Source organism: Castor canadensis, chromosome 5 (assembly GCF_047511655.1).
Source record: "Castor canadensis chromosome 5, mCasCan1.hap1v2, whole genome shotgun sequence".
NCBI classification, from domain to species: Eukaryota; Metazoa; Chordata; class Mammalia; order Rodentia; family Castoridae; genus Castor; species Castor canadensis.
The window spans coordinates 7,268,788-7,277,909 of record NC_133390.1 but is presented as its reverse complement, the minus strand read 5'-3'; the positions used below and the strand labels follow the sequence as shown (position 1 = coordinate 7,277,909).

Genomic DNA, 9,122 nt, shown 5'->3' with positions numbered 1-9,122 from the left:
TGGTATAGCTTTTAGCCTGGAAGGGAAGAGAAGCAACTGAACAAGTAACTCCAGCAGAGAGTGAAGAGTGTTAGCATCAAAATGTCAGGGGTGAAGTGGTCTCTTACTGACCCCTCCCAGACTCTGCACCCTCCCACATGGGAGCAGAGACCCAGTCAGGCCCTTCTTAGGGCTGATGTCACTGCTGCCCAACTAGGCGTCCCTGTACCAGGCCTCTGCAAGTACTGAAGTAGGGGAGGGGAGATGATCAAGGAAATGCTCAAGTTCAACAATGGCCAAGCTTAGTTTTCTCCTTCATTACTTTAGAGTGCTATATTAGTTTCTTAGAGTGCTATAAGAAATTTCTACAAAATTAGTGGCTTAAATCACAGAAATTTTTACTCTTGTAATTTTAGGGACCAGAAGTTCAAAATCAAGGTGTTGGCAGAGCTGCTCTCTTCCAAAATCTCCAAGGGACAGTCCCTGCTTCTTTGCCAGCTTCTGGTGACTGCCAACAATTCTTGGCATTTTTTGGCTTATAGCCATCACTACAGTCTCTGCTTTAGCTCCACACTTGCTTCTCCTCTGTGAGTCTTCTCCCTTTTTCTCCTCATGAATTTGTGGTACACACAGATAACCCTGGATGAACTCATCTCAAGATCCTTAATTATATCTGCAGAGATCCTTTTTCCTAAAACAGTTATATTCACAGGTTCTGAATGGACGTATCTTCGGGGTTAATTTCTCTATGCACAGAGAGTTACAGAAATACATAGATGGTGCTTTGGCTGAATGTGTCTCTAACGTTCATGTGACGGAAACTTAATTCCAATGCTGGGACGGTGGGAGACGGGGCTTGATGGGAGGTGTTTAGATCCTGAAGGCTCCACCCTCTGGAATGAATTAAACCATTCCCCAGGGAGTAGGTTAGTTCTAGAGGGAGTGACTTTGTTATAAAACAAGTCCTGTCTTCTGCCATATTATGACAGCACAAAGATTTCTGACCTCTAGAACTAAGAAATAATTCTGTGTTGTTTCAGGCCACTAAGTTTGTGATAATTTGCTACAGCAGAAAAGAAAATTAATCTACCTAAATTTGATTAACTGTTATTTTGTGATTTCTGACACTTGTAGCTGATTCCAATCCCAACCTACACAGAATTCACTATCTGGGAGTGGAAAAGTGTAGGTGACAAAAACCTCAGTTTGGGCATTGCCTTACCAATCAGCTGGCAGGAATTTCTGGCCAGAGATGATAGAACTTGCACTTTTTCCTCATGGGATTTGGTACTGGGATCCTCCAAGGACTTTTGCTTCCCTTGATGTCCCTTTTCCAAATGAGGGTTGCATTGTAACTACCCTTTTCCTGCTGCTCCATGGCATACTGGTGGAGTAGGTACCTTTTCTTTCGGTTCTTGGGTTTACTAGATGACAAAGACCCTTCCAGACTCACAGAGAGCTCTATTTTTTAAAATTTCTTTTATTCATATGTGCATACAATGTTTGGGTCATTTTCCCCCCTTCCCCTGGCCCCCTCCCTTTCCTTCCACCCCCCTTCCTCTCCTCCCTTACCCCCTTGCTACCAGGCAGAAACTATCTTGCCCTTATCCCTACTTGTGTTGTAGAGAGAGTAGAAGCCATAATAGGAAGGACCAAGGGTTTTTGCTAGTTGAGATAAGGATAGCTATACAGGGAGTTGACTCACATTGCTTTCCTGTACATATGTGTTACATTCTAAATTAATTCTTCTCGAACTAACCTTTTCTCTAGTTCCTGGTCCCCTTCTCCTATTGGCCTCTGTCACTTTAAAGTTTCTGCATTAGTTTCTCTGCATTGAGGGCAACAAATGCTATCTTGTTTTTTGGGAGTCTTACCTATCCTCATACCTCCCTGTGTGTTCTCACTTTATCATGTGATCAAAGTCCAGTCCCTTTGTTGTGTTTACCTTTGATCTAATGTCCTCATATGAGGGAGAACATATGATTTTTGGTCTTCTGAGCCTGACTAACCTCGCTCAGAATGATGTTTTCTAGTTCCATCCATTTACTTGCGAATGATAAGATGTCATTCTCCTTCATGGCTGCATAAAATTCCATTATGTATAAATACCACATTTTCTTAATCCATTTGTCAGTAGTGGGGCATCTTGGTTGTTTCCATAACTTGGCTATTGTGAATAGTGCTGCAATAAACATGGGTGTGCAGGTGCCTCTGGAGTAACCTGTGTCACATTCTTTTGGGTATATCCCCAAGAGAGGTATTGCTGGATCATATGGTAGATCTATGTTTAGATTTTTAAGAAGCCTCCAAATTTTTTTCCAGAGTGGTTGTACTAGTTTGCATTCCCACCAGCAGTGTAAGAGGGTTCCTTTTTCCCCGCATGCTCGCCAACACCTGACAGAGAGCTCTATGTACCACCCAAGATGCAAGGCTTTCATCTGGGGAAGTCCTGAGTAAGACTTTGAGTTGTCACCCATGGTAAGGGTATGAGTATGTGCTACACGTGGGATGTAAGAGGTTTGTGAATATTTGGGTGGCTGAAGGGCACATTGTGGCTGTTTGCTCTTTTCCTCCAACATTTTCCCTTCTTCTGAAGAGGAATATCTTTTACAGCAGCATTCTGGTATGTTGTCCAACAGTTACAGGTACATGTAACTGATATTGGTACCCTCATTTTTGGAGCAGACAGGTAAGTCCTGGAGCATCACCGAGCCTGTGCCCAAAATCTGCTTTGCCCTCTTGCTCCAATGTGCCATTCTGAGGAACTAGTTGGGGCACTATGAAGAGCAAGTAAGCACAGTCCATACAAGATCACCCTCACCTCTGAGATCAATTACAAGGTTGGGGGATTTCCAACACCACCCTCAGTTTCAATAGCTCACTAGAAAAGGGCTTGGGGTGGTTCAAGCACCCAAGGTGGGCCCACCACCTTGGGCCCACCACCAAGGTGGGCCTAACAAGCATGAGGCCCGAATTCAAACCCCAGTAATGCCAAAAGAAGAAAAAACAAAAGGGACATAGAACTCACAGAAAGCTGCTGCACTCACAGTTATGGTTTATTACAGCAAAACCATAGAGATCAAAGTCAGCCAAGGGAAGAAGCACCACTGGGCAAAGCTTCCATTGTTCTCTCCCTGAGGAACTGTGGACTGCATAACCTTCCCGGCATTGATGTGTGATAGCTAGGGAAGCTCATCCAACCTCTGAGTCTACAGTTTTTATTTGGGTTCCATCATGTAGTAATAACCGATTTCTGAAATTGTTGATCTTAGTCTCCAGCTCTTCTGAAAATTGACCTCATACCACATGAGCCCAGCCCAAACCCTAAATAACGTTGCTAGGCTTTCTAGCATGACCACTCCCCAACTGAAACAAAAGCACAGCTTGCCATGAACTTGAGATTTCCTACTATAAGTTGAAGGCAAACACCAGTCCTCTCTTTGGGCAAAGTTAAATTCTGTACTACACAGATGCACTGGTCTTCAATAATGGAAGCCCAGATTTTTTTAAGTTCTGCAAAGGAGTGCACCATTCCTGGTACCACAATACCAGGTCAATGTGTAGAGTAGATGGAGTGAGTTCCTATTCCATCCCCCTGCTCCAAAAATCCATTTAATATATTGTCCCTGGATAGAGGACTTCTCAGATATTCAACTGATAAGAACAGATACTACACGTATCTTAGTATAGTATGGCTGAGAAGTGATGGAAATTCACTTTTTTGTTACTGTTGTATGGGGGTTTGAACTCAGGATGTCATGCTTGCTTTGAAGGTGCTCTCCCACTTAAGCCACTCTACCAGCACTTTTTTGTTGTTGCTGTTGGGTACTTTTGTGATAGGTTCTTCTGAACTATTTGCCCAGGCTGGTCTTGAACCGTGATTCTCCTGATCTCTGCCAACCAAGCAGCTAGGATTAAAAGCATGAGTCACCAGCGCCTGACAAAAACCAATTTTTGCTGTTCACAAAGCACCTAGAATCAAGAATCCCCTCCACCAGAATCCCAACCTCTTGTGCTACGATCATGTCACCAAATTCTAGTCAATGGGATGTAAGTGGAAGCAGTATTTGTCACTTCTTGGAGATGCCTTTAAGTGGGAAGGGCTTGTTCTTTGTCTGATTTCCTCTTGCTGCCTAGATGGGGCTTGAGGAGCCATCTTGGTCCATAAGGTGATGTTGCAGAGCAACAAGGTGGAAGGACCCTGGGTTCCTGTTGATTGATGTACTCTTTATACCAGCACTAGACTGTTCAAAGACATCAGCTCTTTCATGGGTAAGCCACCATTACTTTGGGTTTTCTGCCATTTGCAGGCAGATGTAATTTCTACCTTGCTAAAAACTTACATTGATATTGCTTTTATCCAAATTCACAAAACTCTGCCACTTGTTCACTGCCTCTTACCCTTAATCCAACTTATCCTCATGCTATCATGTTGTGCCTGGTCTTTCTCCCTCAATGATAACACTTGCCCCTCTCAAAGCCTGTCTTTATTCTTCAAGCCTTTATTACATCCAGATAGTTTATGTTACACTTAAAGCTGAGGCATGAGGACAGGCTAGTGACTGATGAGATACTCACCATACTTTCTATGGTTAACCAATCAGAGATTTGACTGAACTGAATTCACATCTAAACTATACCAACATTGTATCTATGCTTTCAGGTCAATTTTCTTGCCATACCTTTTTAAAATCAAGTATTTACTTTAAAAATCAAAATGAAGATTTAAGGACCTTTCTAAAATCTCCTATCTTAATTTTACCTACATTTTATCAAAATATGCCAGAGTGTCTATGTTTAGTTGTTTGGTATCCTGCATACAGAAAGCAAGACAAACACTGAATCTTTGTCATTTGTTCTTTGTTTTATGGTGTTTTCTTATTCATGGTTCTTCATAGAGACCTCGTTACAACTTTCACAAATATTTCTAAGAAATTAATCATTAAACCATAAAGGATGAACAAATAATCTTTTGTACTTTACGAAGACAGGTTTTTAGCCTTTCATATAAAAATAGCAACACATTGGCGTCTAGACCTCATGCACCCTTTGTCGCCTTCTTTAGGTTATGGTCTTGGAATAGGGGGTGGAAATGAATGGAAGAAACAGCACCTGAACTCCAAATTTATCTGCTCTAATGACTTGACTTTCTTATTATGTGTGTGTGCATGCGTTATGTGTAGAAGAAACATGGAAGTTACCTTTCTGATTATTGCACAAAAATCAATCTTTAAAACTTTAATACATCTCAATGACTTGTTTCTTACTTTGTTCTACTACAAACTAAGGAAAACACCTGAAGAATGGAAAACTCAGCAGTTACTTAGCAGTAATTGTTATGCAAGGGATGCTGGCTCCGTACTTTTGACCTCAGTGAAAAATGCCTTCTCTAAGGACTTATTGACATAAGTGTCCTTTTCAAGTTGAAGCAACTGAGGCTTGGGGAGATTGAAGTAGTGCAAAAAGTTACCCTGGTAATTAGCAGCACAGACACACTCAACATCCAGGTTGCTCTGGCTCCTGGGTCATGATTCTTTTTGAGCATCCTGTATCCTCTTTATGATAGCAACACAAGTTTCCTATCATCAAGGTTAAGGTGGAAGATCTCCAACCAGACATGGTGGTACATGCCTGTAATCTCAACACTTGGAAGAAGGAGACAGGAAGATTTTGAGTTTGAGGCCTAGGCCAGCCTTAGCTACATATGAAGAATCTGTCTCAAAAAAGAAAAGAAAAAGAAAAAGGGCCAGGCACTCACTGGTGGATAACACCTGAAATCCTGGCTAATCACAGAGGCAGAGATCAGGAAGATCGAGGTTTGAAGCCAGCCAAGGCAAATAGTTCCACAAGACCTTATCTTGAAAAAACCCTTCACAAAAAAAGGGTTGGTGGAGTGGCTCAAGGTGTAGGCCCTGAGTTCAAATCCCAGGACTGCAAAAAAAAAAAGAAAGAAAAGAAAAAGGATGATCTCTTCATAAACTGTGGAAGTGCTTCGTGCACCCTCAGAAAAACAACTGGATCCAGCTACTTCCTCTCTTCTGATTAGAAAGAAACTCTGGCAAAGCAAGATTTCTTTCTCTGACACAGAAAGCATCTTCTACCTATGCAAACCGAGATCTGAAACTGTAGGTTTCTAAAACTCATGAGCAACACGCAAGTCAGCCAAGGAAAAATGTCAAAGTCACATCTCCTCTTGTAGGTTGTTAGTTTCTCAACGATGAGAACTACCCAACTCTGGATCTTGTATGGCACCTAGCATGTGAATGTTGCTAAAATTTCTTTGTAATGAATGAACATATAAATCAGGGTGCCCTTTGCAAAAGAAGCACTTAGTAGACATGTGTCTAATTTCCTGTGCTGTCAGAAATCTTATTCAATGACACTGTTAAAAATAAAAAAATCCAAATCAAATTCCCAAGCCACTAGATGCTCTTTCCTCTTTGGGCCACTCAGCTGTGCAGTCAGAAATGGACAGTGGGGAGAGAGCTGGCTCTTCTGCAAATATCCTGGAATGCTGGCTGTGCCAGGAAGCGTTTGGAGAATTCCTCGGAAGGCATTTCCAAAACCAAATACACAAAGACATTTGAACGTGCACTCTGAAATAGATACATAGAGCTCTGCACAGAATATCAGATTTTCACCAGGTTTAGAAGCTACTGCAGCCTGATGTTAGGAACTTCAGAATTAAGGTAATGGTAAAATGTGAGAGCCTCAGTTGTATTTGTGACAGCCCACTTAGTTTTGCACTCATCTTCTTATAGTAAAATACATACAAGATTGTGATTAAGCTCATAAGCTGATAAGTGATGCTAGTGTGTTGCAGAAAAAATGAACAATTGTCTTTGGAAGAAGAGATACAATGATTTTTCACTGAAAAATAAATAACATTAATTGAGGTTAATTTCACTGCCTGAAAGCCAGCCATGGTGGCTCACCTTGTAGTCCCAGCCATTTGGGAGGCTGAGGTAGGAGGATCATTTGAGCCTAAGATTTTGAGGCTGGCCTGGGAGACATAGTGAGATTTTATCTTAATGGATAAAAAGATGATGGATAGATAGATAGAGAGATGGACAGGACAGAGACAGATACATAGATGATAGATGCATAGACAGATGGGGAGGACAGACAGATACATAGATACATAGATGATAGACAGATAGATGATAGATAGATAGATAGAAAGGATAGACAGGCAGACACATAGATATATAGATGATAGATAGATAGGATAGACAGACAGACACATAGATACATAGATGATAGAGAAGACAGACAGATACAAAGATACATAGCTGATAGATAGATAGATAGATAGATAGATGGAGAGGACAGACAGAAACAGAAACAAATGATAGGACAGACAGACACAGATATAAAGATACATAGATGATAGCGAGATAGAGAGATAGATAGATAGATAGAGCAGACAGACAAGTACATAGATACATATATGATAGATAGATAGCTAGACAGATAAATAGATAATACAATGAAAAAATAAAAGCTGAGGTTGAACCAAATGGCTACCATGAGAAACTCCCCTCCACTCTCCACCAGCCTACATTATGGAAATACGTGCAGGTCTCCCGGCTGGCAACGCCAACACTGCAGGATATTGTCTAGGTTTGGAGTTTCTGGTCATAGGACAGTTCTGACCATGTTGATGTGAAAATACTTGATTTCACTCGGAGAGCTAAAAGATAAAAGGGAAAGTCAAGACACTGGCAGGGTGAACGGGTGACACACTCCCCTGGTAGAGAAAGGAGTGAACTGCTGCTCTGTGCTGCAGCACGAATGCCCCAGAGACACGAGAAGTCAGGCACAAAGGCTGTGCTGTAGTTTGGATCTTGATGGACCCCAGAAGCCCATGTACTACAGCTTGGTTCTCATAGTACTACTGGAGGTAGTAGAAGTTTTGAGAGAGGGGCATTGTGGGAGGTCCTTAGGTCACTGGGGATGTGCCTGAACAGGATTGTGGGACCGTGGTCCCTTCTTCTTTCTCTTGTGTCCCTCGCTCATGACAAAGTGAGCATATTTGCTCTTCCATGTGTTCCCATTATGATGTGTTTTTATGCCACAAGCCCAAAAGTAATGTGACCAACTGACTGGACTGGAACCTCTAAACCTTTTCTATTCCTAATTTAATTATCTCAGATATTATAGTGACAGAAAGCTGACTAACACAGATGCATAATGGATGATTCTAGGAATCTCTAGGAAATTCAAAACCATAGAGACAGAGTAGATTAGTGGTAGCTGGGAGCAGGGAGTGACTGAAAATGGGAGAGGGGAACTTTGGCAGGGATGGGGAGTGGAACTGTTGGAAAACTGATATGTGGTGATGGTTCCTAAATATGTCAGTTCACTAAAACTCAAGTTGGGTTACATTTTCAGTATGTAAATTACACCTCAATAAAGCTGCTTTTATTAAAAAATGTTTTTAAAAGAACTCTTTCAGGACCACCCTGAGACTGCTTTGAACAAACAGGTGGCCTCACCTGTAACATTCATAGAAGGTGTCATACATTCCAAGTGTGGGAATGAGTAGGAATATTTGAGGTACAAATCTTGACATTATTATATCAAACCATGCTTGGTAACACTTCAGAAACTAGAATGTGGACAGGTGTAGCAGTACATGCCTGTAATCGCAGCTACTTGAGAGGCAAAGCTTAGGTTTGAGGCTGACCCAGGGCAAAAAATATGAGACCCTATCAAAAAAAATTAACTAAAGCAAAGAAAGAAAGAAGGAAGGAAGGAAGGAAGGAAGGAAGGAAGGAAGGAAGGAAGGAAGGAAGGAAGGAAGGAAAGAAAGGAATCAAGCAAGCAAGCTGGGTGTGTGTGTGTGGTAAAATACCTGTCTAGCAAGTAGGAGACTCCAAGTTCAAACCTCATACCCTACCCAAAAAAAGTCAGAAGCAAAAAACCTACACTGGGTACTTTCTCCTCCTCCTCTCCTTCTTTTTGTTTTGCTGTGTAGCCCAGGCTGGTCTAGAACTTGCTATGTAGCCCAAGCTGGCTTCAAACTCTCAATCCTCTTGCCTTGCTCTCCAAGTGCTGGGATTACAGGCATGTACTACCACACCTGGCTTTAGAATGTGAAATTTCTAAGCACAAATATTATTGTGTTAGCTCACGGTATC

At 41.7% G+C, this 9,122-nt stretch overlaps 1 non-coding gene across 1 annotated transcript; it reads right to left on the bottom strand.

The window, feature by feature from the left end:
* Nucleotides 1-3,497: 3,497 nt before the first annotated feature.
* On the bottom strand, nt 3,498-3,686 carry LOC141423514 (U2 spliceosomal RNA). The gene has a single exon (XR_012448376.1). It is a non-coding gene; the product is annotated as a U2 spliceosomal RNA (small nuclear RNA).
* Nucleotides 3,687-9,122: the final 5,436 nt, after the last annotated feature.